The sequence below is a fragment of the Aethalodelphis obliquidens genome, unplaced genomic scaffold, assembly GCF_003676395.1.
Source record: "Aethalodelphis obliquidens isolate GAN/ISIS:26980383/991018 unplaced genomic scaffold, ASM367639v1 scaffold3, whole genome shotgun sequence".
NCBI lineage: Eukaryota > Metazoa > Chordata > Mammalia > Artiodactyla > Delphinidae > Aethalodelphis > Aethalodelphis obliquidens.
Window position 1 is genome coordinate 78,133,294 of NW_020837947.1, and position 27,474 is coordinate 78,160,767.

Genomic DNA, 27,474 nt, shown 5'->3' on the forward strand with positions numbered 1-27,474 from the left:
TGATCTTAGAAGAAATGATTTCAGTTTTTCACCATTGAGAATGATGTTTGCTGTGGCTTTGTCATATGTGGCCTTTATTAAGTTGAGGTAGGTTCCCTCTATGCACACTTTCTGGAGAGTTTTTATCAAAAATGGGTGTAGAATTTTATCAGAAGATTTTTCTATATCTATTGAGATGATCATATGGTTTTTATTCTTCAATTTGTTAATACGGTATATCACATTGATTGATTTGCATATATTGAAGAATCCTTGCATTTCTGAGATAAATCCCCCTTAATCATGGTATATGATCCTTTTAATGTGTTGTTGGATTCTGTTTGCTAGTATTTTGTTGAGGATTTTTGCATCTATATTCATGAGTGATACTGGTCTGTAATTTTCTTTTTTTGTAGTATCTTTGTCTGGTTTTGGTATCAGAGTGATGGTGGCCTCACAGAATGAGTTTGGGCATGTTCCTTCCTCTGCAATTTTTTGGAAGAGTTTGAGAAGGATGGGTGTTAGCTCTTCTCTAAATGTTTGATAGAATTCACCTGTGAAACCATCTGGTCCTCGACTTTTGTTTGTTGGAAGATTTTTAATCACAGTTTCAATTTCATTACTTGTGATTGGTCTGTTCATATTTTCTATTTCTTCCTGGTTCAGTTTTGGAAGGTTATACCTTTGTAAGAATTTGTCCATTTCTTCCAGGTTGTCCATTTTATTGGCATAGAGTTGCTTTTAGTAGTCTCTTAGGATGCTTTGTATTTCTGCCATGTCTGTTGTAACTTCTCCTTTCATTTCTAATTTTACTGATTTGAGTCCTCTCCCTCTTTTTCTTGATGAGTCTGGCTAATGGTTTATCAATTTTGTTTATCTTCTCAAAGAACCAGCTTTTAGTTTTATTGATCTTTGCTATTGTTTTCTTTGTTTCTATTTCATTTATTTCTGCTCTGATCTTTATGATTTCTTTCCTTCTGCTAACTTTGGGTTTTGTTTGTTCTTCTTTCTCTAGTTCCTTTAGGTATAAGGTTAGATTGTTTATTTGAGATTTTTCTTGTTTCTTGAGGTAGGCTTGTATAGCTATAAACTTCCCTCTTAGAACTGCTTTGCTGCATCCCATAGGTTTTGGATCATTGTGTTTTCGTTATCATTTGTCTCTAGGTATTTTTCGATTTTTCGATTTCCTCTTTGATTTCTTCAGTGATCTCTTGGTTATTTAGTAACGTATTGTTTAGCCTCCATGTGTTTGTGTTTTTTATGTTTTTTCCCCTGTAATTCACTTCTAATCTCATAGCATTGTGGTCAGAAAAGATGCTTGATATGATATCAATTTTCTTACATTTACTGAGGCTTGATTTGTGACCCAAGATGTGATCTATCCTGGAGAACGTTCCACGCGCACTTGAGAAGAAAGTGTAATCTGCTGTTTTTGGATGAAATGTCCTATAAATATCAATTAAATCTATCTGGTCTATTGTGTCATTTAAAGCTTTTGCTTCCTTATTAATTTTCTGTTTGGATGATCTGTCCATTGGTGTAAGTGAGGTGTTAAAGTCCCCCACTATTATTGTGTTACTGTTGATTTCCTCTTTTATAGCTGTTAGCAGTTGCCTTATGTTGGGTGCATATATATTTATAATTGTTATATCTTCCTCTTGGTTTGATCCCTTCATCATTATGTAGTGTCCTTCTTTGTCTCGTGTAATTCCTAGGGCTTTTCTAAAGCCTGTTGATTGGAATAGAATTTGGGCTTGCACACAAAAATATGATGAACCTATCATGATAATTACAATCGACTTCAGTTAGGTTTTAAAGAAAAGGTAGCTTTTAACTCTATGTTTATTAATGGCCTGAACTGGGATATTTCCCTTCTAGTAAAAAGGACTGGGATGAAATGGGAAACTATGTCCACCCCAGAATTAGTTAATCTGGCAAACTAGCTTTCTTGTGCTGTAGATGAGTCACCTCAAAGAAAGACTGCCAAAATTCTTAAGCTTCAAATTCAGTAAATGAAGGCACCTGGACAAACATCAGAATTCTTCTAGTTTCTGCTATTATTGCAAAGAGACAGGACATTGGAAGAGAGATTATTACAAGCTTAAGCACTTCAGGAACCTTCAGCCCACTAACTAGCCTTTCCAATGTCCTCCTAATTCTCAATGATGGAACTACAGGGGCTCTTCCCAACCCTCCCTCTTAATGGGCTTGGAGAAACATTTCTCCAGATCAGGGATGAATCTCTTCTAGTCCTAAATGACACCAAAGCAACGCTCTTGGTGATCAACCCCACTGCTATAAAACAGCCCCTGCCTCTGAGTACCAAAACAGTTTAAATAGTGGGATCTATAATGAACCTCAAGAGGTTCTTGTCTCTGAACCCATTCTCTTTTGTTGAGGCCCTTTGAGAGATACACTTTTCTCCTTAGTTCCTCTCCCTCTACTTATTTATTAGGTCAAGGTTTCTTAGAGAAGTATCATGCCAGAATTTCTTTCTTCTTAAAGGGGGAAATAATTCTAAAACTTGACAGTAGTCATCAAAATAATCAACTGGGTGAATTAAATGACCATTTGGCATGTTTAATTTGTTTCATCTCTAACAGTAGTATAGCAGATTCTGAAAATACTGTTAATTTGTTCCTATTGAATCAGCTACTACCTTGCTTATGGGCAAAATCTCCAACTAATGTTGGCAATATTCATATCACACCTCCCATCAAGATTCAAATAAACCCTTTAAAACCTCTTCCCAGAAGTGATCAATACCAATAAGTAAAGAAGCCCTTCAAGGCATAAAGCTCATAATAGAAGATTACAAGTCTCAAAGCCTCATGATCCCTGTACTAGCCCCTGTAACATTCCCGTTTTACCACTAAGAAAACTTAAGGGCTGAGGGTGGAGGTTTGTCCAGGATCTCAGAGCAGTAAACACTGTTATCCCTCCACACCCTGTTGTTTCTAACCCTCATACACTACTAACATCCATTCCTACCACAAGCAAATTCTTTACTGTAACTGATTTATGCAGTGCATCCCTTAGTATTCCAGTTGATGGAGCTAGGCAATACTTTTTTGCCTTCACCTTGGAAGATATCAATTCACCTAGACAGTAATGCCTCAGGGTTTTACTGAGAGTCCTTACTTCTCCCAAATCCTGAAGGTTTATCTGGATGATATAAAGTTCCCTAGAGATATGTTGCAATATGTACATGATGTGCTTCTTTGCTCTCTTTCTCAAGCCTCCTCACAGGAAGACAACATCTATCAATACTTGCTAAAGCTTTTAGCCTTAGAAGGACATAAAGTCACCAAGAAAAAAATTCAGTTTGCCCAAACCCAGGTTTGGTATTTAGGGCATCTGATATCAGAACAAGGGCTACACCTACATCCGGATAGGCTTCATGGTGTCCTAAGTTTCCCAAAATCCAAAACTAAGTGCTAACTGTATGGTCTTCTCAGGCTAGTTGGTTATTGCCAAGATTAGATTCCAAATTTCTCTCTTCTGGCCAAACCTCTATATGTTTTACCCAACAATAGTAATCCCAACCCAATCTTACGGGAAGAATTGGACAACGTAGTCTTTGAGGCCTTAAAGGAGAGTTTGATGAACCCACCTGCCCCTGGGCAGCCCAACTATCAGATTCCCCTTTTCTTTTTTGTATATGAAAAGGAAGGGAATGCCCTTTGGGTACTCATCCAAAAACACATGGGACCACCATCAACCCATCAGGTAGTATAGCCGGCAACTAGACCCTGTGGCACAGGGTTATCTCCCTTGCTTCAGAGCCATGATTCCCATTGTCCTTTTAGTTAAGGCCACTGAGAAAATTGCTGTGGGATCCCCTTTAACCACTTTTGTACCTCCTGCAGTAGAAACTTTCCTGAATTCCCAACACACTCAACATCTCTCAGTCAGCCACCTCACCTCCTCGGAAGTCCTTTGGTTAACTCCTCCTCACATAACTCTTTTACACTGTAATAACCTTAAACCTGCTATTCTTCCCCCCACTTTAATCGGCAAAGTCCCTCACAACTGCTTCATGCTGACAGAACACCTCCTGACCCCTTGTGACAACCTACAAGAAATGCCATTGGGTAACACTGACTTCTCATGGTCCACTTATGTTTCTTATTTAAAAGGTGACAATATAAAAAGGTGATATGCTTTTACATGCTATGCTATTACAACTCTTTCTGATGTCGTTGAGGAAGCATCTTTACCTATGGCAACTTCAGTCCAACAGACTGGATTATATGCTCTCACACAGGCTTATATTTTAGCCAAGGACAAAATGCCAATATTTATGCTGATAGTAGATACGCTTCTGGAGCAGCTCATGATGGAGTGTTGGACTGTTGTGGAGGTACTGTGGCTTCCTTACTTCAAGTGGAAATAATATTTTCTATGGCCCCTATGTTCAGGAATTATTGAAGGTGATACTTTTACCTGTCACTTTAGCTATTATTAAGATTCAGAGACATTCTCAACTTGACTCTCTGGAAATCAGGGAAATCACCTTGATGACATTTCTGTTAGAAATGCTGTCCTTAAAGGGACCAATAACAGTCAAAACTTCTGTCATGGTCCAAAGGATTATCCCAAATGATAACTTAGAAAAACTGGCTAGAAAAACCCAACAATTGACCTCAGAAAAGAAAAAATAAGACTGGAAATTCAACAATTGTTGGTTTGATTAAAAAAAAAAGATAAAGCTCTGATTTGGACCAAATACCAACCCAGTCCTACCGGAGCCTCTAAATTCTCATTCTTCACCACTGTACATGCATTAAACCATCGGTCTACTGACAAAATGATAGCCTTCATGAATCAATATTGGTGAGGAAGCATTAACAAGGCCACAAAATGTGCCTTCCCCACTTGTCCCATTTGTCTGATGTACAACCCAGAGAACCGGTTCATACTGCTGCCAGACATTTTAAACTGCCTAATGGACCATTTGAGGTCTGGAAAATGGATTTCATACAACTTCCTCTGACTAATGGATATAAATATATTTTTGTTATAGTCTGTAGGTTTTCACAATGAACTGAAGCCTTTCCCTGAAGACAGGCTACTGCCTCTTCTGTGGTTAAAGTCCTTTCGAAAAAGATTATCTCTCCTCTGGCACTTCATAGTGATCAGGGAACCCATTTTCCTGGCCAGGTACTTCCAACAAGTCTGCAAAATCTGCACTGCACAGCCAAAGCTGGTTTTACAACATTTTCACTATGCTTACCACCCCCAATCCTCTGGTTCAGTTAAACACACTAATGACATTATTAAGACTCCACTGGCAAAATTCGTAGAGGCCATCCAAATACCTTGGCCAAAAGCACTGCTGTTGGTTCTTCTACATGTCAGATCCCCCGCTTTTGGAACTCAAACTTTCACTCACTGAGATAGTCAAAGGACACTAACTGCACATGGCTCCAGCTTCTTTTGACCCACAACTGATAAAAGGAAAGATACTCCAAGATACTCCAATTGCTAAGGTGTAATTGTTTCTATTAAAAATAACCATGCTTTGATAAAGCAATCTTTTCACAGTGCTCCCTTGGAAGATGAAGACTTTAAGCATCACACCTTGCAAGCTGGAGATTTCACCTATCAGGAAAGACACCTCCCAAACTCTCTGCAACCTCCCTAGAAAGGCTTCTATCAGGTACTGCTAACCAATCCTTGTGCTGCCAAACTCCAAGGAATAGACTCTTGGATTCACATGACACACCTAAGAAAAGCACCAAACACTGCTTTTCTAGAACTGCACATCATCTGGTGACCTGAAAGTAAATATTTTCTAGAACTGAAGCAGACAGCATCTGATGAGACAGCTTTCCCAAGATATCCAGACCGGGCCTGTTGGAAGTTTGTCACTAAAGCTCTAAAGATGACACAATGCTTCAGATGATCTCCAATGTCTATGAACTTGATAACATAAGCACTTTAGATAAAAAGTGCCTGAGAGTTCTCCCTCCTATTCCTTCCTTTTACTCAAATTGATCTTAATAGGTTTCCAATTTGTACACTTTCCCTCTGATATAAGGCACTACCCAGGAAAAATCTTTCCTGACATTGAGGGACAAAAAGCTGATGAAACTAGAAAAACTGACTCTTGATTAACCAAGCTTCCAGAGAAAGATCTTGGTCAAAAGGGGGAAATGTAGAAATTAATTAACAAAAACCTCAATTGAATAGAGTTGAGACGAGAAGGGGGAGCTCTCACACCCTTTGATGATAGCAGAGTCCAACAGGAAGAAGAAAGACTCCTCTTCTTTCCTGGCAAGGACTCAGCCAATGAAAAGCTATAGACTCTTTCTTACTATAGCCCTTCCAACTTCCTTTTTCTCTATAGAAGTATTCTCTTCCCTTACCATGTGGGGACTTGCACAAGGTTCACCATCCTTGCAGATCACAAATTGCAATTCTCTGCTGATTCTGAATAAACCCATCTGTTTTGGAGTATTATCTGGTGTTCTATTTATTTCAGGTCAACAAGACAAGACACAGGAGTTCCCTTACAGCAAAAAATTGGTCACATGGTATGCCCGTTATTAAGGTGTTAAGTTATTGTCTCTCAGCCCCAAACACACCGTTCTTTACTCTGCCTTGTGATACTGCTTTTGGGACTATGCAAACTACATTTCTGCTTTGCCAGCTCCTTCCCAGTTATGGTCCTCAAACAGGGGCTCTAGAAGGAGACTGGAAGGCTAGAGGAGAAAGAAGTCATCTGCTCTTTCCTGTCTGTTTCCTGAGGATTTCCTGTCTATGGCAGTTCCTGGTAAGCAAACCTTCTTCACCCTGGCAGCAGCAGCAGTGGCCTCCTGCAAAAACATCTGAATGTTGTTTGCAATTTTTCCAGCACCTTCAAAATCAGTCTCAAAGGTAACAGCACCATCCAGCTAGTATCACCTCAAAGGTTTTGAGTTTCAGTTCTATGGGACCTCTTCTCTAAGTTTCTAAGTTTTAATGATTCCAACCATATTAAACTCAAATCTTCTTTAAGAGAACTGGCTGTGAAGGGCTTAGTTGACTGACAGCACCAACTGAGGCTTCCACTGTGGCCCCACCACCACAACTGAGCTGAAGTCAAACCCCCAGACCCCTACCTCTGCCCCTCTTACCCAAGCCATGGTCAGTTCCTGCTAATGCCTGGGCATGGTGTGGTACTAGTACTAGCCCATTCCTATGGGATGTGAGACTCCACTAATGGGCAACTTTGGCTCTGGACTCCTCACAATCCTGGTCGAAACTTTCTCAGAATTGCCCCTCTGTCTGACAGTTTTCTGCCTCCCTCTTTATTCACAGATATCAGACCTGTCCCAAGGTCTGAAAGCTCTTTCTGTCTACTTCTATTCCCTCCCTGTTTATCCCTTACAGGAATCTTCCCCAGTAAATCTCTTGTACATAGAATCTCACCTTGGTGGCTGCTTCTCCAAAGACCTAACACAGAAGTAGTTGCAGTAGTCCAGGCAAGGGATAATACCAGCTTGAAGGAGGAAATTGGCAGAGGAGATGAAGAGAAGTGGGCAGATATTACATGTATTGACATATATTACAATGAAATAATGCACAACAACTGTCTGCTGTGTGATTAGACGTGAGGGAAGGTAGAATGCAGAGATTTTAAATTATATCAAATGGCATTGGACTACCATCTCTAGAGTCTTTGGATATAACTGCCGAAGTTTTGTTTTGTATTACAAAGCAAAGTTTCCTTTGGGATTCATTGAGGCAAATGCCTCTTCTCAAGATTTAAATCATGATAGATAATGTTGCAAGGGGAAGTTGTATCAAAGATATGCAGGGACTGAATGGCCAGTTACTATATTAATATTTACCTCCCTCACTCTTTGTCATGTGTTCTTTCTTCCTGAATTATTTTGTGTATCTTCCATTTAAACAAATTTAAGTCATTTCTCATGACTCATTTGACTCTCTGCAGCACTCGTCATCAATGATTTCTTACAGTTTCTTTGCCACTTGTCTTGTAGGACACACATTCTTGGTTCTCTTCCCACCACACTGGCTACAACTTCAGTTTCTATTGCTGGTTGCTCCTTCTCTGCTTGACCTTTAACTGGTGGAGTGCCCCTGACTCAATCCTCAGCCTTCTCCTCCGTTTATACTCATTATTCTCACTTCAGAGGTTATTTTAGCCAATCCTGTGGTGTCAAATACCATTAATATGCTCATGAATCCCAAATTTACATATGAAACCCTGACTCCCTGACTTTTTCCCCAGCTCCAGGTTTGCTATCCAACTGACAATTCAACGTCTCCATTTGAATATGAACTTTTGACTTCCCACTGACACTTTCCCCGCTTCCTCTACAATCCCCCTCCTTCCCCAGTCTTCCGCATTTCATGAAAAGCACCTCCCACCCCCCCATTACTGCTCCCTTTGCTTCCCTCTAGAGCCCCTAACAATCGCAAATCCTGACATATTTTGTCAGACCTAACCTCCCCATCACTTCCTGTCCCCTTTACTAGCTTTCTTTTCTTCATAGAACCTTTAACTATAATAATATTTGTGCATGTACACATGTTATGTTTACTTTTGAAAAATCAAAACAAAAAATGAGGATGTGAGCTTGTCTCCTTGCTCACAGCAAGTTCTCCCGTGCCTAGAACTAAACCTCGCCCATAGTAAGAAATACAAATACTTGTCAGATTAACGAATGTCTAGGGGAAAAATAAACAAATCAAGGAATCAAGGAAGAGCTCCCTGCTGCTTCAGATATTACCTAGTTTTATCCCTTTAGGACTTACGTTCTAAAAATCATTTCTTGCTTGCAAATGGAAGTACTAACTGATAGAGTTTCAGTTATTAATATATTAATATGAAGTTATTAATATAAAAATAGTAATTACTTTTTACCAACATTTAAAACCCATTTATTATATTATACTTCAGAGATATTATCTGCAAAATGAGTAAGGCAATAGATGCATTCTATTTTCAGGATGCCCAAACAGTTACCAAAGGCACTGTTTCCCAGAGAGCAATCAGCTTGTTTCCAAAGAAATTAAAATCCACAAATTGAAGAATAAAAACCATATGATCATCTCAATAGTTGCAGAAAAAGCTTCTGACAAAATTCAACACCCATTTATCATAAAAACTCTCCAGAAAGTGGGAATAGAGGAAACCTACCTCAACATAATAAAGGCCATATATGAAAAACCCACAACAAACATCATTCTCAATGGTGAAAAACTGAAAGAATTTCCTCTAAGATCAGGAGAAAGACAAGGATGTCCACTCTCACCACTATTATTCCACATTCTTTTGGAAGTCCTAGCTATGGCAAACAGAGAAGGAAAAGAAATAAGGAATCCAAATTGGAAAAGAAGAAGTAAAACTGTCACTGTTTGCAGATGACATGATACTGTAGCTTTGTAGACTATACTACAAAGCTACGTAATCAAAACTGTATGGTACTGGCACAAAAACAGAAATATAGATCAGTGGAACAGGATAGAAAGCCCAAAGATAAACCCACACACCTATAGACACCTAACATATGACAAAGGAGACAAGAACATACAATGGAGAAAAGACAGCCTCTTCAATAAGTGGTGCTGGGAAAACTGGATAGCTACATGTAAAAGAATGAAATTAGAACACTACCTAACACCATACACAAAAATAAACTCAAAATGGATTAAAGACCTGAATGTAAGGCCAGACACTATAAAACTCTTAGAGGAAAACATAGGCAGAACACTCTCTGACATAAATCACAGCAATATCTTTTTCGATTTATCTCCCAGAGTAATGGAAAGAAAAACAAAAATAAACAAATGGGACATAATTAAACTCAAAAGCTTTTGCAGTGCAAAGGAGACCATAAACAAAACAAAAAGACATCCCACAGAATGGGAGAAAATATTTGCAAATGATGAGACTGACAAGGGATTAGTCTCCAAAATTTACAAACAGCTCATGTAGCTTAATATCATAAAAACAAACAGCCCAATCAAAAAATGGGCAGAAGACCTAAATAGACATTTCTCCAAAGAAGACATACAGATGGCCAACAAACACATGAAAAATGCTCAACATCACTAATTATCAGAGAAATGCAAATGAAAACTACAATGAGGTATCACTTCACACCAGTCAGAATGGCCATCAGAAAACAATAAATGCTGGAGAGGGTGTGGAGAAAACGGAACCCTCTTACACTGTTGATGGGAGTGTAAATTGATACAGCCACTATGGAGAAGAGTATGGAGGTTCCTTAAAAAATTGAAAATAGAACACCATATGATCCAGCAATCCCACTCCTGGGCATATACCCAGGAAAAACTATAATTCAAAAAGATACATGCACCCCAATGTTCATTGCAGCACTATTTACAATAGCCAGGACATGGAAGCAACCTAAATGTCCATCAAGAGAGGTGTGGATAAAGATGTGGTACATATATACAATGGAATATTACTCAGCCATAAAAAGGAACAAAACTGTGCCATTTGCAGAGATGTGAATGGACCTAGAGACTGTCATACAGAGTGAAGTAAGTCAGAAAGAGAAAAACAAATATCACATATATGTGGAATCTAGAAAAATTGTGTCTATGAACATATTTACAAAGCAGAAATAGAGACACAGACATAGAGAACAAATGTATGGATACAAAGGGGGGAAGGGGAGGTAGGATGGACTGGGAGATTGGGATTGGCATATATACACTACCATGTATAAAACAGATAACTAATGAGAACAGACTGTATAGCACAGGGTACCCTACTCATTGCTCTGTGGTGACCTAAATGGGAGGCAAATACAAAAAAGAGGGAATATCTGTCTACGTGTGGCTGATTCACTTTGCTGCACAGCAGAAACTAGCACAACATTATAAAGCAACTCTATTCCAATAAAAATTAATTTTTAAAAATCCAGTTTAAAAAAATGTTGAACATGTTCTTTTCCATTGCATTGCTCTTAGCTGTCTCTTAAAAGCAACCATCACCCCATTTTCTTAAAATGGATTATTTGATGATTTCTGATCAATGTCCTGCAACTCTGAACTTCGCCAGTTATCATATGTTGCGTGATGGAGTGTCTCAGTCCTCTTCCCTTAGTTGCACCCCAGAAACCCATGTGGCGTACCTTTTAAAACATTTCTTCTTGACAGTTTGGTCCACACTAGTGCATGTTTGATTTTTAAAGGCAAAACTACTTTTTTTGGCACCACCAGTGCCCTGAGCAGATGAACCTAGCAGCTATGCCATGAACTGACTATTCCAGGGACATTTGAAGGTAAAGAATTCTGAAAGCAACATTAGAAGGGTCTGTATGTTTTCCTGGCAAAAGATTTTCCTGAGAGAATTTGGATAAAACGCCAATCTCTCCACTGCAAGCTTATGGGAGTGTCTGGGGGAAATAGTCAACCTTTATCACTGAGCTGTCAGAAAATCCTTAAAGAAGGATTTAAGGAAGAAACAACCAGACTTCTAACCAAGAAAAGTGCTTTTAAAAAAAATGTAGTTCCATCTTTGAAATGGAAAGCATTTTACTCAACAGAAATCAATTTACATGTTTAGCTTCTTCAGAAAATGATGGATGCTAGCTGGAATTGAGTGATTAAGAAACAATTAACATGGCGTAGTGTTCTAAATACTTCCCTTAAATTCAACTTGCTAAATAAAGAGACAAGCGTGTGTCTTTTGAGGCTTCCCTGGTGGTGCAGTTGTTAAGAATCCACCTGCCAACGCAGGGGACACTGGTTCAAGCCCTGGTCCGGGAAGACCCCACATGCCACAGAGCAACTAAGCCCATGCACCTCAAATACTGAGCCTGCACTCTAGAGCCCACAAGCCACAACTACTGAGCCCACGTGCCACAACTACTGAAGCCCACGCGCCTAGATCCCATGCTCCGCAACAAGGGAAGCCACTACAATGAGAAGCCCACGCACCACAACGAAGAGTAGCCCCCGCTCGCCACAACTAGAGAAAGCCCACGCAGCAACAAAGACCCAACACAGCCATAAATAAATAAATAAACGAATTTACTTTTAAAAAGGGTGTGTCTTTTATGAGAATAGCTTGTCCTGTTTATCTCATGCTACCTATAAAATATTAACTCACCAAAACTAAATGTATTCAGATATTACAAACATCAAATAAATTTAAAAGTAACTTTTTTCTCAACAGAAGAAACAAAGTTTTCTTTTAAAAAAAATAGATATTTTATGAATTAGTTTAATTTCAGTTACATATATGTCACAGAATACAAATACTTGGGCTGAGAATATTACAGAGTATGAGATCTCTGATTTGATTTTGGATAACTGAGGTTATTTATTTTAATAATTTACTTTGTCCCCGTAAACCTCCAACAAGACAAATATTATTTTCAGCTCTGCAGCTTTTTTTTCTTTTGTGGCCTCTCCCGTTGCGGAGCACAGGCTCCGGACGCGCAGGCTCAGTGGCCATAGCTCACGGGCCCAGCGGCTCCGCGGCATGTGGGATCCTCCCGGACCGGGGCACGAACCCGCGTCCCCTGCATCGGCAGGCGGACTCCCAACCACTGCGCCACCAGGGAAGCCCTCTGCAACTTTTTATGTCTATATGAATGGGAAACTGTTACACCCTTAAAGTCAGAGCCTTGAGAATGGGCTGTCCTATATATTTCAGACTATAGGCAACATTCTTCTACAAAAAGTGCAGAGCAGCATAACTAAGCACAAGCAACAGAGCACAAAGGTTAAAGTAAAGGAACATATCTAACATGGAGTCAGATTTGTCCTTCCCTATTATATTACAAAAGACAGAATTTTACTGTTCTTTTACGTGCTTCACCTTTCTTTCCCCATCTCTTTCCCTACTAGCCACGATGCCACCAGTCCTGTCAATGTTTCTTGTGTTTCTTAAAATGAAAACCCTTCATCTAGTGCTGTGATTAACAGTGAATGGCAGTATGTCAAGCTTCCCCATTTGAAGAGAAAATACATAAGGATTGTACAGTTTTGCAGTCAGCCATCAAACAGAATAATTCCCTTAGGAAAACCAGCATTGCTTTGTTTTCTTCTTTTCCTTCTTTTTCCTTAAACCACTTTGTATCTCTATTATTTGGACAGAATATATAAAATTTTCATTTAAACTTTTTTTTCTGTTTTGTAGTTCATGGCAGTTGCTCCCCAAAGGGTGGAAACTATGTCATTTGTGTCTCATCCATCACTTGGCATATTACAAGGACTTCATGAATACTCTTGTCATGAAGACTTTTTTAAACTTTACTATTGAAAATCTGATTTGTACACATTTACAAAAGTAATTTAGAAATCCAAAAATCTTAGCAGTTTAATCAAGTATATTCTAGTATCCTCTATGGAAATACTGCCTGGAAATCCATTTTTTTAAATGGCTCCTGCCACAAATGCCTGAAGTCTTTTTTTCTAGTTTCTACAGAAGTTTCCCCTTTCTTCAATCAAGTAAGTCTGACACGTACTTAGTATCCATAACCTTCCTTAGCCTGTGTTCTTTGGAAACACACAGCTATTTCTGACTGGATTCAATCCTAACAAAACTGAAATCTTAATATAAAAAAATCAGAGTAGTTACATAGAGGAAGACTTCATGTAAGATGCTTGTAGTAAATTGTCATACATTTTTCTCCCCCAAAAATACACATTCCCCCTTTCATAGTCATTTTTGAAATTGTTTTGAAAACTGCAATGAACACTCATAAAAATGTAAGATTATCATGCCTTTTCATTAAAGAATGCTAATACTCATATTATTAATAACAATTCAAAAGTTAGTAACACAAAGCCACTGATTCAATAAACATGACGTGGTCCAAATTGTCTACATTTGGAAACAATGTCTTTCTGAAGGAAAGACTTCGGAAGCATTATGGCAATAAACACTGCTGAAAATAATTAAAGTTAATATTTGTATTAATAGCACAGAGAGCATAAAGCTAACTTTAAAAGCTGAATTAGAATTAGGCATCAGTTAGATATGGAATCTCAGGAAGAACTTTTGTCACTTCCACACACTGGCACAAAGTAACTGTCCTTCTCTCATTTTTGTTTTTTTCTTTCCTTTCTCCTTATTCCCTAGAATTATATTCAATTCAGTAGTTTCCAGACTGAGAGATGTGACTGACCAGAAAAATTACCTTTTGTTGAGTGAAAATTGCCATGTTACTTTGGTGCTTCAACATGTGACATTTACCATCTCTTGTTCCAAGAATGTATCTATTGCACATAGTCTTGCAGGATAAAGGTGGCATTCTCTCCTACCAAAGGCAGGCATGCTTGCTGTCCATTACAAGAGATTCAAATTCCCTAAACTCAGGATTCCTCTCCTCTCATGCAGCTCACTGCATGTTCTAGTGACATCAGGCCCTCTGTATATTTCCCTTAGGACTCAAGGAACTAATACACATGTGCTGATGCCCATGCTGCATGTTGTGTTATGAAAAATAAAGTCCTTTGTCTCTGAATGAGGAGTCTCTTGTCTTCTGCCAGCATCCATCAAACTATAACAAACTATAACACACTAACTTATTAGCTTGCAAGTATAGTAAAATCTCAGAACCTTCAGAGTTCTTGACCATTTTTTAAAATACAGACCAAAATAATTGCCAACTTTCTTTTCCCTAAATTTTAATTTAAAAAATAAAAATTTCTACCATTTACTGTCACCATCCTTATATGAAAGTAGTTAGAAAATATATAATCTCATAATAAAGAACGGAGCAAGAAAATCTTGGTTGAAGACTGGTAATCTCTCAGGCCAAAGACTTCTAGGAGTTTGGGCAACATCCTACGTAGTGCTGCATCAATTTCAACTCTGCAGGGAACTAAAGCATAGTGCTTCTGCAAGTTCAGAAGATTGTTAAGTTAAGTAAAACCTGTTATCTTTCCTACAGGCGAAATGCACAGCTCTCAGCAGAGCCTTTCACATTTCATGAAGAAGCTATTCATACAAGAAGCTATTCTTGTAACAGTGAAGGAGGAAGACATGAGGACTGCCCAGAGATCAGCAAAGACGCTGGCTTCCCATCCATAAGGCTCGGTAGTCTCTGAGGTGGAAAATGGAGAGAAAACGCTATGAGGATGTGGCCTCCTGCCATCTCCTTTGTCTACTGCAGTGGCAGAAGCAGGCAGTCATTCTGGGGAGCTACAATATCAGGTGGCAAAATCCCTCTGACTTCTGTCAAGTCTAACATTTGGTTACAAAGGAACATCATCTGGAAATACTTTTCTCTTCTACTGTACGGTGTTCCATATGGACAGTCACTTCAAATATATATTGAAAAGCCAAAGCTTAAATCTGTATCAACATTAAGGAAAAAGGAAGAAAAAAGAAAACTTGGCATAATTTTTGTTCTTAAAATAAGCATTCTGTACTCTAAATCCTTAGAAGGAAGTTTGGAACCTGTCTCAGTTACTCCATCTCTCCATACAAATTGGACTCAATTATCCTTTGGAACCAGCTCAAGAGCTCTTCAAATCAAATGAGAGTTCTTCAAATTTTGGCCATTAGAGCAAAAAATAAGGCAAAGCTTCCTTGTGGCAGCTCAGATCCTCCTTCATTGTCCTCTGTCTCTGTACACATCATGTAGAAAATTCAATGTAAGGGATTTGAGTCACTAATAATGACAAATGGTAGAGAAAACATCTATGATCATGATTACCAACAATTGACTTGAAAAATCTTCTTTTAAACAGCTGACAAGATTTCAGATTCTTCAAGTTTGATAATAGCCAATACTTCCCATTCCCCTCAGCACACCACATTTTTCCTCTTATTAAAGAATTCTGAGCCCCATATAAGCACTATTTCCACAGCCCTAAGGTTCCATTCCACAGACAGGCAAGTGCTCTTTCAGGGGATAAAGTCTTGCTGCAGAAGTATTCATTTCCAGCAACTTGGCTCAGTAACTCTTTCCACTGTAATTGTTCATGTTCCCATGCTTAAAAACTCCCTAAGAGTCTGGAAGAAGGACAGAATCTTTGACTCTTCCAATATAAAGGATAAACAAGCTCTACATTTTAAAAATGTTGACTGGTTAACTTGGAGATAACTTCCTCCTTAAAATTCTTAAGAGTAAAAAGAAAAAGCAGGAAAGCTTCAGTGGGGAAAACTTTCTCTTCAAGGTTCCAAACTTCTCCAACATGGCTCCCTCCAGAACACCCTTGGAACTTCTCCAACCTTCAGCCTTGCTTTTCCCTCCATCCCTGCCGTCCCCTCTCCATTCCTAAATTCCAAGACTGTTCTCTCACCACAGGACCTTTGTATTCGCTGTCCCCTCTGAATAACACGTCACTGGGAAGGTCATCTTATCCTGGAAGTCTTCCCTGGTGCCTGGGTTCAGGGCACTCTGGAGCCTGTTCTAGTTCTCTGTCTCACCCTATCATCATATGTGTGTGCTGTAATTGCTTGTTTTCCTTCCTTAATTTCCCCCTTGACAAGGCTCAATGAAGTCAGGGATTTTCCAGGAATTAATACAGTCTGTGACACCTGTAATCACTCAATAAATATTTGCTGAAGTAATGAATGAGTGAACTTTTCAAACCTTGCTTTTGCATTTTGAGTCAAACTAAAATAAACCTGCTTACACTTAGCTGAATATAGTTCTCTTTAGGTTTTGAGGAGTTACAAAGTAATCAAGTCATATAATAACCTTGCTGTATTTCAGTGAAGAAATAATAGGTAGCTCAGAAAGTCAATATTAATCAAAATGACAAGTAAGGCAGACTCTGATTTGATACAGCACATGCTTTTCTAAATTCAACAAAGTATAGGTAGAGCAGAAAGGGATATCCCAGCACAAAATATTCTTCCTTTTCTGCAAAAATATTTATAGTGAAGAGAATTCATGTATAAACACAAGACAGTTTTAAATATTTCCATAAAACATCTTCATTAATCACAGACTTTTATTTGCAAAATATTAAAAAGAATTTATTCATCTGTACTAAAGCAATATATGTAATATATTCTTCATTTTCTTATTTAAAAAGCAATTTACTCCTCAAAGAAAAGCATGTACTTAACTAGGTTTATGTATATAATTTATTTGAAAGTAAAATTATATTTTAGAAAAAATTTGGTAAGTTTTAACCTAAAATAATAAAGGCTTTAGAAGCTATAACTTATGTTTAAATGATACTTTTATTATTCTAGAGTGCTGACAGAAGTATCTATTACTTTTGATAACAGCAATATTCCTCATCATTTATTATATATTTTATGTTTATAGAAGAAATCAGAGATCCAATTATTTTAGTTCAAGCTGCCATAACAAATTACCATAGACTGGGTGGTTTATAAGTGATGGACATTTATTTCTCACAGTTCTGGAAACTGGAAGTCCAGGAATAGGTTTCTACATGGTCAGGTTCTGGTGAGAGCTCTTTTCCAAGCTGTAGGTGCTGACTTCTCCTTTGGACAGCAGAGCACAGCAAGCTCTCTCCTGACCCTTATAAGGGCACTAACCAATTCATGGGGGCTCTGCCCTCATGACCTCATCTAATTCTAATTACCTCCCAAAGGCCCACACCTCCCAGTACCATCATATTGTGGGGGTAGGGTTTCAACATATGAATTTTGGAGGGACATAACTATTCAGCCCATAACAACAATTATTGAGCCAAGAAACATACTTGACACAATGAATAACAATTGAAGGTGGTTATTGTTAAGACAATTATTTCCATAGCTTTCCCAAAAATGAGTAATTCATAAGGAAGATGAAATACAAGAAAGCTTCACAGAAGAGTTGGGACTTCATCAGGATCAGGTGAGATTCAGCAAGGTGGGAAGAGAAAGTCATTCTGGGCAGGGAAGTGGAGAGAGCCTTCTCTACTTCAGAAGCAGTGCAGTGTTCAGGGTGAGCTCTGAGGCCAAGGAGCTAGAGCCAGAACAGAGAGAAACCAGAAACATTCACATCTGGAGTTTGGGTTCATCAGAGAGATATTGAGGGGTTTTTTTAAAGAGTAAGACATATATGTGTGTGTCTTTAGTGTATTAAGATTAATTTTCCTGTGGTTTACAAATAGATTGGAGATGGGAAAGATCTGGGAAAGAAAGATGTAGTTTTTCCCAGGAACAGTAGAAAAGAAAAAGGAGAGAGTATATTATTGGTATAGAGGGAACATATCTCAACATAATAAAGGCCATTTATGACAAACCCACAGCCAACATCATGCTCAAAGGTGAAAAGTTGAAAGCCTTTCCTCTAAAATAAGGAACAAGACAAGGATGCCCACTCTCACCACTTCTATTTAACATAGTGTTAGAAGTCCTAGCCACAACAATCAGACAAGAAAAAGAAATAAAAGGCATCCAAATTAGAAGGGAAGAAGTAAAACTGTCACTATTTGCAGACGACATGATACTACATATAGAAAATCCAAAAGTCTCCACCAAAAATCTATTCAAACTACTAAATGAATTCAGTAAAGTTGCAGAATACAAGATTAATGTAAGAAATCTGTTGCTTTTCTATACACTAATAAAGAAATATCATAAAGAAAAAGTAAAAAGAAAAACCTCATTTAAAATTGTATCAAAAGAATAAATTGCCTAGGAATACACTTAACCAAGGAGGTGAAAAACTTATATGATGAAATCTTTAAAACATTATGATAGAAACTGAAGATTATACAAAGAAATGGAAAGATTTCCCATATTTTTTGATTAGAACAATAATGTTAAATGGCTGTACTACCCAAAGCAATCTGCAGATTTAACGAAATCCCTATCAAAATACCCATGACACTTTCCACAGAACTATAATAAGTAATCTTAAAATTTATAAGGAACCAGAGGAGACCCCAAATTGCCAAAGTAATCTTGAGAAAAAAGAACAAAGCTGGAGGTATCATGCTCCCTGACTTCAGACTATACTAGAAACCTACGATAATCAAAACAATATGGTACTGACACAAAAACAGACACAAAGATCAATGGAAGATAATAGAGAGCCCAGAAATAAACCCAGGCACTTATGGTCAATTAATATATGACAAAGGAAACAAGAATATACAATGGGGAAAAGACAATCTCTTCAATAAGTGGTGCTGGGAAAACTGGACAGCTACAATGTAAAAGAATAAGACTAGAACACTCCCTCACACCACATACAAAAATAAACTCAAAATGGGTTAAAGGCCTAAGGGTAAGATCTGAAAATATAAAATTTTTGGACGAGAACATAGGCAAAACACTCTTTTTTTAAATTTTATTTATTTATTTTTGGCTGTGTTGGGTCTTCATTGTTGTGTTGGGCTTTCTCTAGTGGTGGTGAGTGGGGGCTACTCTTCGTCATGGTGCACAGGCTTCTCATTGCGATGGCTTCTCTTGTTGCAGAGCATAGGCTCTAGGTACGCGGGCTTCAGTAGCTGTGGCACACAGGTTCAGTAGTTGTGGCACATGGGCTCTAGAGTGCAGGCTCAGTAGTTGTGGTGCATGGGCTTAGTTGCTCCACGGCATGTGGGATCTTCCTGGACCAGGGCTCGAACCCGTGACCCCTGCATTCTCAGGCGGATTCTTAACCACTGTGCCACCAGGGAAGTCTCCCAGTTTCCATTCTTTTTTTTTTAAACATCTTTATTGGAGTATAATTGCTTTACAATGGTGTGTTAGTTTCTGCTTTATAACAAAGTGAATCAGTTATACATATACATATATCCCCATATCTCTTCCCTCTTGAGTCTCCCTCCCTCCCACCCTCCCTATCCCACCTCTCTAAGTGGTCACAAAGCACCGAGCTGATCTCCCCTGGGCAGCAGAACACTCTTTGACATAAACTGTAGCAATATTTTTTTGAATCTGTCTTTAAGGCAAAAGAAATAAAAACAAAATAAACAAATGGGACCTAATTAAACTTTTGCACAGAAAAGGAAACCACTGACAAAACAAAAAGACAACCTACCTACTAGGAGAAAATACTTGTAAACAACATGATCAATAAAGAGGTTAGCATCCAAAATATATAAAGAGCTCATACAACTTAATATCAAAAAACAAATAACCCAATCAAAAAATGGGCAGAAGACCTAAATAGACATTTTTCCAAAGAAGACATACAAGTGGCCAAAAAATCACATAAAAAGCTGCTCAACATCACTAATTATTAAAGAAATGCAAATCAAAACTACAATGAGGTATCACATCACACCAGTCAGAATGGCCATCATCAAAAAATCTACAAATAATAAATGTTGGAGAGGGTGTGGAGAAAAGGGAACACTCCTACAGTGTTAGCAGGAATGTAAATTGGTGTAGCCACTATGAAGAACAGTATGGAGGCTCCTTAAAAAAACTAAAACTAGGGCTTCCCTGGTGGCACAGTGGTTGAGAGTCCTCCTGCCAATGCAGGGGACATGGGTTCGTGCCCTGGTCCGGGAGGACCCCACATGCCACAGAGCGGCTGGGCCCGTGAGTCATGGCCGCTGAGCCTGCGTGTCTGGAGCCTGTGCTCCGCAACGGGAGAGGCCACAGCAGTGAGAGGCCCGCATACAGCAAAAAAAACACAAAACCTAAAACTAGAGCTACCATGATCCAGCAATCCCACTCCTGGGCATATATCCAAAGAAAACCATAATTTGAAAAGATACATGTGCCCCAATGTTCACTGCAGCACTATTTACAATAGCCAGGACATGGAAGCAACCTAAATGTTCATCAACAGAAGAAGGAATAAAGATGTGGTACATATATACAATGGAATATTACTCAGCCATTAAAAAGAATGAAATAATGCCATTTGCAGCAACATGGATGGACCTAGAGATTGTCATACTGAGTGAAGTAAGTCAGAGAAGGACAAATATCATATGATATTACTTATATGTGGAGTCTATAAAAATGGTACAGATGAACTGATTTACAAAACAGAAATAGAGTCACAGATGTAGAAAACAAACTTAACTGGGTTTATTTCTGTTACCAGAGGGGAAATGTTGGGGGGCGGGATAAATTGGGAGATTGGGATTGACATATACACACTAGTGTGTATAAAATAGATAACTAATAAGACCTACTGTATAGTACAGGGAACTCTACTAACTACTCTGTAATGACCTATATGGGAATAGAATCTAAAAACGCGTGGATATATGTATAACAGATTCACTTTGCTGTACACCTGAAACTAATAAAACATTGTAAATCAACTGTGCTCCAATAAAAATTTTTAAAAAGAGGAACTCATTAATGTAACAATGAAAAAAAGTTTGCCTTTTTATACCTAGAGTGTATGAAAATCCTATTTGGAAGAGCCATGAACTCTAGCAGTGGAGTATTTATCTCTCCCGAAATTTCTCCACAAGGGAAATTCAGTTGTGATAACTGATATGTGAGAGTTAGGCCTTTATGATAGCAAAGTCGGACCAGGAAGAGTCCTTCAGAAAGAGCTCAGGATAGATCAGCACAGCTGATGGACCTAGGGAGGGTGGCATGAGCCGCCAGGCTGGCCCCCTGTCTGTCTGGGCCAGGACTGACCCATGCATTCAGCCTACACGCTTTTCTTGCTTACAGATTAGCACTCAGCCACCACCCCTACCCTGATATCTGACACTTGGATGCCTTTTACCAAAGCTGCAACATTCTCACCCAAGCTCCCTTGGCCGTTGGACCCTCTAACTTCCATTTCTGCTACGCCAGCCATTTTCCACCTCCTTATCCCACACTAGGGTTGAGAGTTTTTACTAGCCACCCGCTGCCACTGGGCCCCGGACAGGAAAGAAGCTGTCTATGGAACATAATTCTAGCCAATGTTTTAAACACTCTAAGTTAATTCATTCTTTCAACAAGCAATTTACTGAGTTTACTGTGGGCCAGGCACTATAAGTGAACAAAGAAACGGTAGGTAGAAGCAGGTGCTAAGATGAAAATGATACAGAGTGATATTACAGGAATGTTAGACTATTGTAGGTTGGGTGCTCAGGGACAGTCTCACTGAGGTGGGAACATTTAAGCTAAGTCCTGAATAACGGGAAAGGGGCAGCCACACTGGGGTAAGGAGAGGGACGTCCACAGCAAAGGCAACCGCTGTGGCAAAGGCCTTAAGACAGACATGAGCTTGGTGGAAAGAGCAGCGTGGCCAGAACGCAGGGAGCTGTTTGGAGAGAAGACAAAATGCAACTGGATTTGTTATACAGCAGAAACTAACACACAATAGTAAAGCAATTATACTCCAATAGAGATGTAAAAAAAAAAAAGATTAAAGGCAAAAAAAAAAAAAAGAAAAAATATAAATCAATACAAAAAAAAAAAAGGCAAGGAAGGGAGGGTGTTACCGGCTGGAGTTAATGGAGTTAAGGAGTTAAGGCTTTTACTCTAAGGGTACTGGAGAATTTTAAGATGTGAAGTGGCATGATATGACCTATATTTTAAAAGATGGTAGGGGGCCTACAGCAGAGTGCAGGGGGTCCATGACAAGCCCACTGCAATGGTTCAGGCAAGATGTAGTGGTAGCTTTGAGTGATAACATGGAGATAGAAAAAGATTTATATGATCTGGAGGTAGAGGTTGCAGGACTAGATAACTGATTAGATATTGGCTGATTAGATATACAAAGATGACTCCTAAGTATTTAGCAACTAGGTGTATGATCATACCATTTACTAAGGTAGATAAGTCTGTGAAAGCAGTGGTATACTGGTAAATGTGTAACAACCAACTCTTTAGAGGTAAAAGTCCTTTGGAAGAAAACTTCGTGTTTGATTTCAGGATGTGGATACTCCCACCATTGCCCAACTCATTCTGTAGACATGACATCAGTGAATGAGAGATGGTCCCAAGTCAGCTTTCAGGACCTGGGAGAAGTCTGCTCCAGGCACATCATTGTTGGAACAAGTTTTGAAGAAGGAATAAAATCAAGAATTCTAATGTAGTCTGGACTAAAATTAAAAACCCCGTTAGATACCCAAGAGTCAAGAAATTAATTGCATTTATATATGAGATCTAAGTGCTATTTTTGGCAATCAAGGTACCTAAACTGCATTATCTTCATTTCCTATAGAAATATCTTCACTGATCCCTTTTTTCTTTCTTCTCTCTCTTTTTCTGCTCTTCTCCTTGTTTTAGCTGTGTCTGTGTAAATTTTTCTGTGTGTGTGCATTAGTTTTCTACTGCCCCTGAAATAAATGACTACAAAGTTAGTGGCTTAACATAAACTCATTATCTTTTATTTGTGTAGGTCAGAAGTCTGACATAGGTCTCCTGGGGCTAAGATCAAGGTGTTGGCAGGGCTGTGTTTCTTTCTGGAAACTCTACAGGAGAATCCATGCCCTTGTCTTCTTCAGTTCCTAGATACCATCTGTATTCCTTGGCTTACCTCTCCCTCCATCTTTAAAACCACAACAGCACATTCAGTCCTTCTCATATGGTATCACTCTGACGCCTCTTCTACTTCCTTCTTCTACTTTTAAGGGCCCTTGTGATTATATTTAGCCAACACAGAAACTCCAGTATAATCTCCTTAAACTAAAGTCATATGATTAGCAACCTTAATTTCACATGCAACCTAATTACCCTAATCTCACATATTCACAAATTCCAGGGAATAGGATGTGGACAGCTTTGGGTGACCATTTGTCTGCCTACCACAATATGCATGTATGTATGTAGGTATGTCGGTGTGTATTCACACACAGGCACTAATACGCATGTGTTTATGTTTGCACATCTGTACCTATATATCTATATGTTTTAAGGGCAAAGTTGTATCTATACCTTCCTATGTTTCTATAACACATAAGCTTACACATTTCGTCTACTAGAATTTTGGTGCCAGAAGAATTCTCTTCGATGAGAACAACTTCCTTTTTTCAGTTCAAAGACACTGTAAAATCCATTATGTCATCCTTATCTTGATTCACAAGAAGCTCCAAGTTAAATTTAAACCTCCGATGTAGTAAGTTACTCATCCCTGATAATCACTACGTCTATTTATCACCCTGTATTTAACTTCAGATCTGTATTTGAATGTTAGTTTATAATTGTACTGTATTATATTTGTTTCATATTGGAAGCCACCTCAAAGGCATTTTTTGGAAATAAAGTGAGTTTAAAGTTATAAACAATAAGAGCTCTGAAGGAAATCTCAGGAAAGCAAAATGATAGCATTACACATTCCTTAGCTCTATGTAGACCACAGCATTAAAAAACAAATCATGGAAAGCTAAAACCATACAGTAATAAGACTCCAAATCCCTGAGAAGGGAAAGAACGTTCACACCAGCTTTCCATTTTCCACCAAGCTCTGAGGCATTCCAAGAAAATCAAAATGTGATAATCCCAGTCAGATAGAGTATCCAAAAGAAAAAAGAAAGAAAACTTTCCAGGAAGAAATGGATCCTGACTGCCTGGAAGCTCTCATTCCATGAAAAGCTTAGAATTGCCCCAGGCCTTGCTACTCCCTGGACATTCCTCCTTGCCTAATGCTTCACCTCAGAGGCCCGCAGGCATGTTTAAAGATGTTAGGTGGGCCATTGATCATGAAATACTTCACATCCATTGAAAGCCCCCAGCCCTCCTGCAGCAGGCCTACCTCTGTCTCCCACCCATGGGTCATCCAGCCCTTCTGCATGCCCTGGAGGTGTGCCAAGAAAAGGCTCCTAACCAGGGGATCAGAAAAGAGGCCACAGATGCATGTGCCAGGAGGAGCGGTTCTGACTGCCACACTGCCCACCCCAGGGACCAGTTCCCCCACCTTGAAAAGGGCTCCTTTCAAGCATAGGAGGCAGAACTGAACTCAAAACCTGACACCAAAATCTACCAGTATGTGGCACTGGGCAAGTCACTTAGGTCTCAGAACCTTAGCATCCCCGTCACTTAAATAGGGTTAATAAGAGTGTCCACCTCACAGATTTGCTGTGAAGATGGAATGCCACGGTGTTTGCAAACTCCCTAGCATACCGGCTGACATGGTAAGTGGCCCATAAACATCAGCTATAGGTATTGATGAAAATAATAATAAAAGTTAATAATGTCCCATCTAGTATGCCAAAAACACACTGCACATTGGGCTGTCCAAGAGGATCTATTTGTGTACGTTCTCAAAAACAAAGCCTCAGAAAGAAATTCGGTTCATAGAAAATGACACAGGAAGCATTTAACCTGCAAACAACCTGTAATAATAATACCCATCATTTATTGCAGGTATACTCTGCATCTGTTACTGAACTAAGCAATTTTTATAAATAATATAATCTTTATAACTACCCTAGACCTACTCATCTGAAATCTGAAATTGCTCATCTTATACATTAGTAAACTGAGGCACAGAAAAGTTAAGCACTTAGCCAAAGCCACACAGCTTGTGAGTTGCATCTTTATGCCAGGACTGTTTGAGGCCAGAGCTGATGCTATTGGCCGTATGCTTGCTGGATTTATCACATCTCAGAGAGAAATTGAGAAGTCTACTAAACGCCAGTCTTTTAAATGATCGTTCACACAGTGGGCACAGGGTCTCTCCCCAGACTAGGCCTCCTCACTGAGGTCCATGCCCCCTACCCTGCTTCTCAAGTTAGCGGCCAAGCTGCCTGTTTGTTTTCTAGCCTCTTCCAGAGCATCAGCTGAGTGCTCCGGAACCCAGCCCCAAAGGGTCTTCCTCTGTACATTCTGTTCTCTTGATTCCCTGAGGTCAGCCCAACTTCTGAATGGTAGGGGCAGAATCTTTTCAGTTCCTTTCCATGATGGCATCCTTTCCTGTTCTCTGTCTTCTCCCTCCCTTCTAGAAAGCAACAGTACTTTAACACTGGCTAAGAACTTTAGGTCAAAAGTTAGATAAACTTTGTTTTAAATCCTGGCTCCAGTGTGTGACCCTGGGTAAGTTATTATGTAACACCCAGCTTCTCCACTGGTATAATGGAGATAATAATGGTATTTATCATACTGGTTTCTTGAAAATAGTAGACAATTAAGTGAAGGTTAAATGTACAGTTTTTAGCACAATACCTGGCACAAAGTTAGCATTCAATACATGTAAGATATCATTATAGCACTCATCACAATTTTAATGTTTGATATCTCCTTTCCTGACGGACTGTAAGTGTCAAATTCGCTATAGCATCTCTAGGCCCTACCACAGTGCCCAGCCTCTAGTTGGGGCTTAATGAACACTTGTTGACTGAGTGAATGAAAGAATGCTAGGAATGACCCCTCTACAAGGCATATCACAAACTACTCTCACACTCCCTCTCACTCCCCCTAGTGGTGACCTAATGAATTCCCCTACTTGGGGATTCCTCACAATTGTCTCATGGGATACTTTGAGGGAGAGAGAGAGAGATGTAGAAATATTTTTAGGAAGCTTTCTACATAAAGTGTTGTATGAAACCTGTGCACTGGGCTCTTTCAAAACACTTAAGGATCAACACTATTTGTCTTGGCTTCTAGAGTCAGGCTGCTGTTTCTCTGACTGTGATATGACCCAGACACTGGGCCACATGGGACCCCAGTTATATTCTGATTATGTAAGATTCACAGAGTCTTCCTTCCAAAGAGGGTTCCCTTCCAAGGAGATTTCAGTACATGCTTCCCTAGCCGTTTGGTGTGTCGTGGCTGAGTAACCTCTGCAGAGGAAGAAAATAAAGCAGAAAGATAGAAGAGAGTGAAGAGAAGAGCCAGTGTGAGTTGAGATTGGAAAGTGAATGCTAGGGAGCTTTGACAAAATATTATGAGAGGCTAATGTCACTGCCAAACAGTAGTGAGATATAGTGAGACTGACGGAGGAAGTATTTTGAGATATTTTTCTGTGTGATAAATGCAATACACCCTAAAATCTTTTCACTAGTCTTTAGTACACACTTAAATAGCTTTTCAGAGATTTCTGAGATATCTAAGTGGTGTTTCTTTTGAATATGACACCTTGCTAAGACTGACCAAAGGGGTTCCTGACTTTTTACCTTTCATACGCTTTTGTAAATGAATATCCATTACTGTACACTGGGCTGTGTAGCCTGCATAATTTCTCCTTTTTCAACCCCCTTGGCTGTATACATCATTATATGGAGCCCTGTATAATTACTTTCTTTTTCAAAGCTACCCATTATATCCATATTTATTTATTTTAGCTGCATTAAAATGCCTACTTGAAGAAGCCGGCAGATCACCCAGAATAACTCCCCAAGGATCAATTCCCTTTTAAGGACAGATTTCCAATCAAATTGTGGTCCATGCCTCCTTTCCTGTTCTGTTGGGTGAATAAGCCATTGCTGAACTGCCCCGATGTCCACAGAACAGTAAGGAGCGTGAAGTTTGTAAGACTGGCTCTCCAGGCCTGAGGGCTGCCTCACTCTCTCAGCTACTATTAGTGGGACCTTTGTAAAATCGCAGAAACTCTCTGGGCCTTAGAGTCTTCACGGTCTCTGTCTTCACATACTCTGTCCTTCAATCAACATGTACCACCTGCTATTCTGCAAATCCACTGTGCACTTTCCCAAATAGTGGCCACAAATATTGCTCTCTTTAAACTAAAGCTATAACTCTAACAACAGAAGCAGCGTATATTT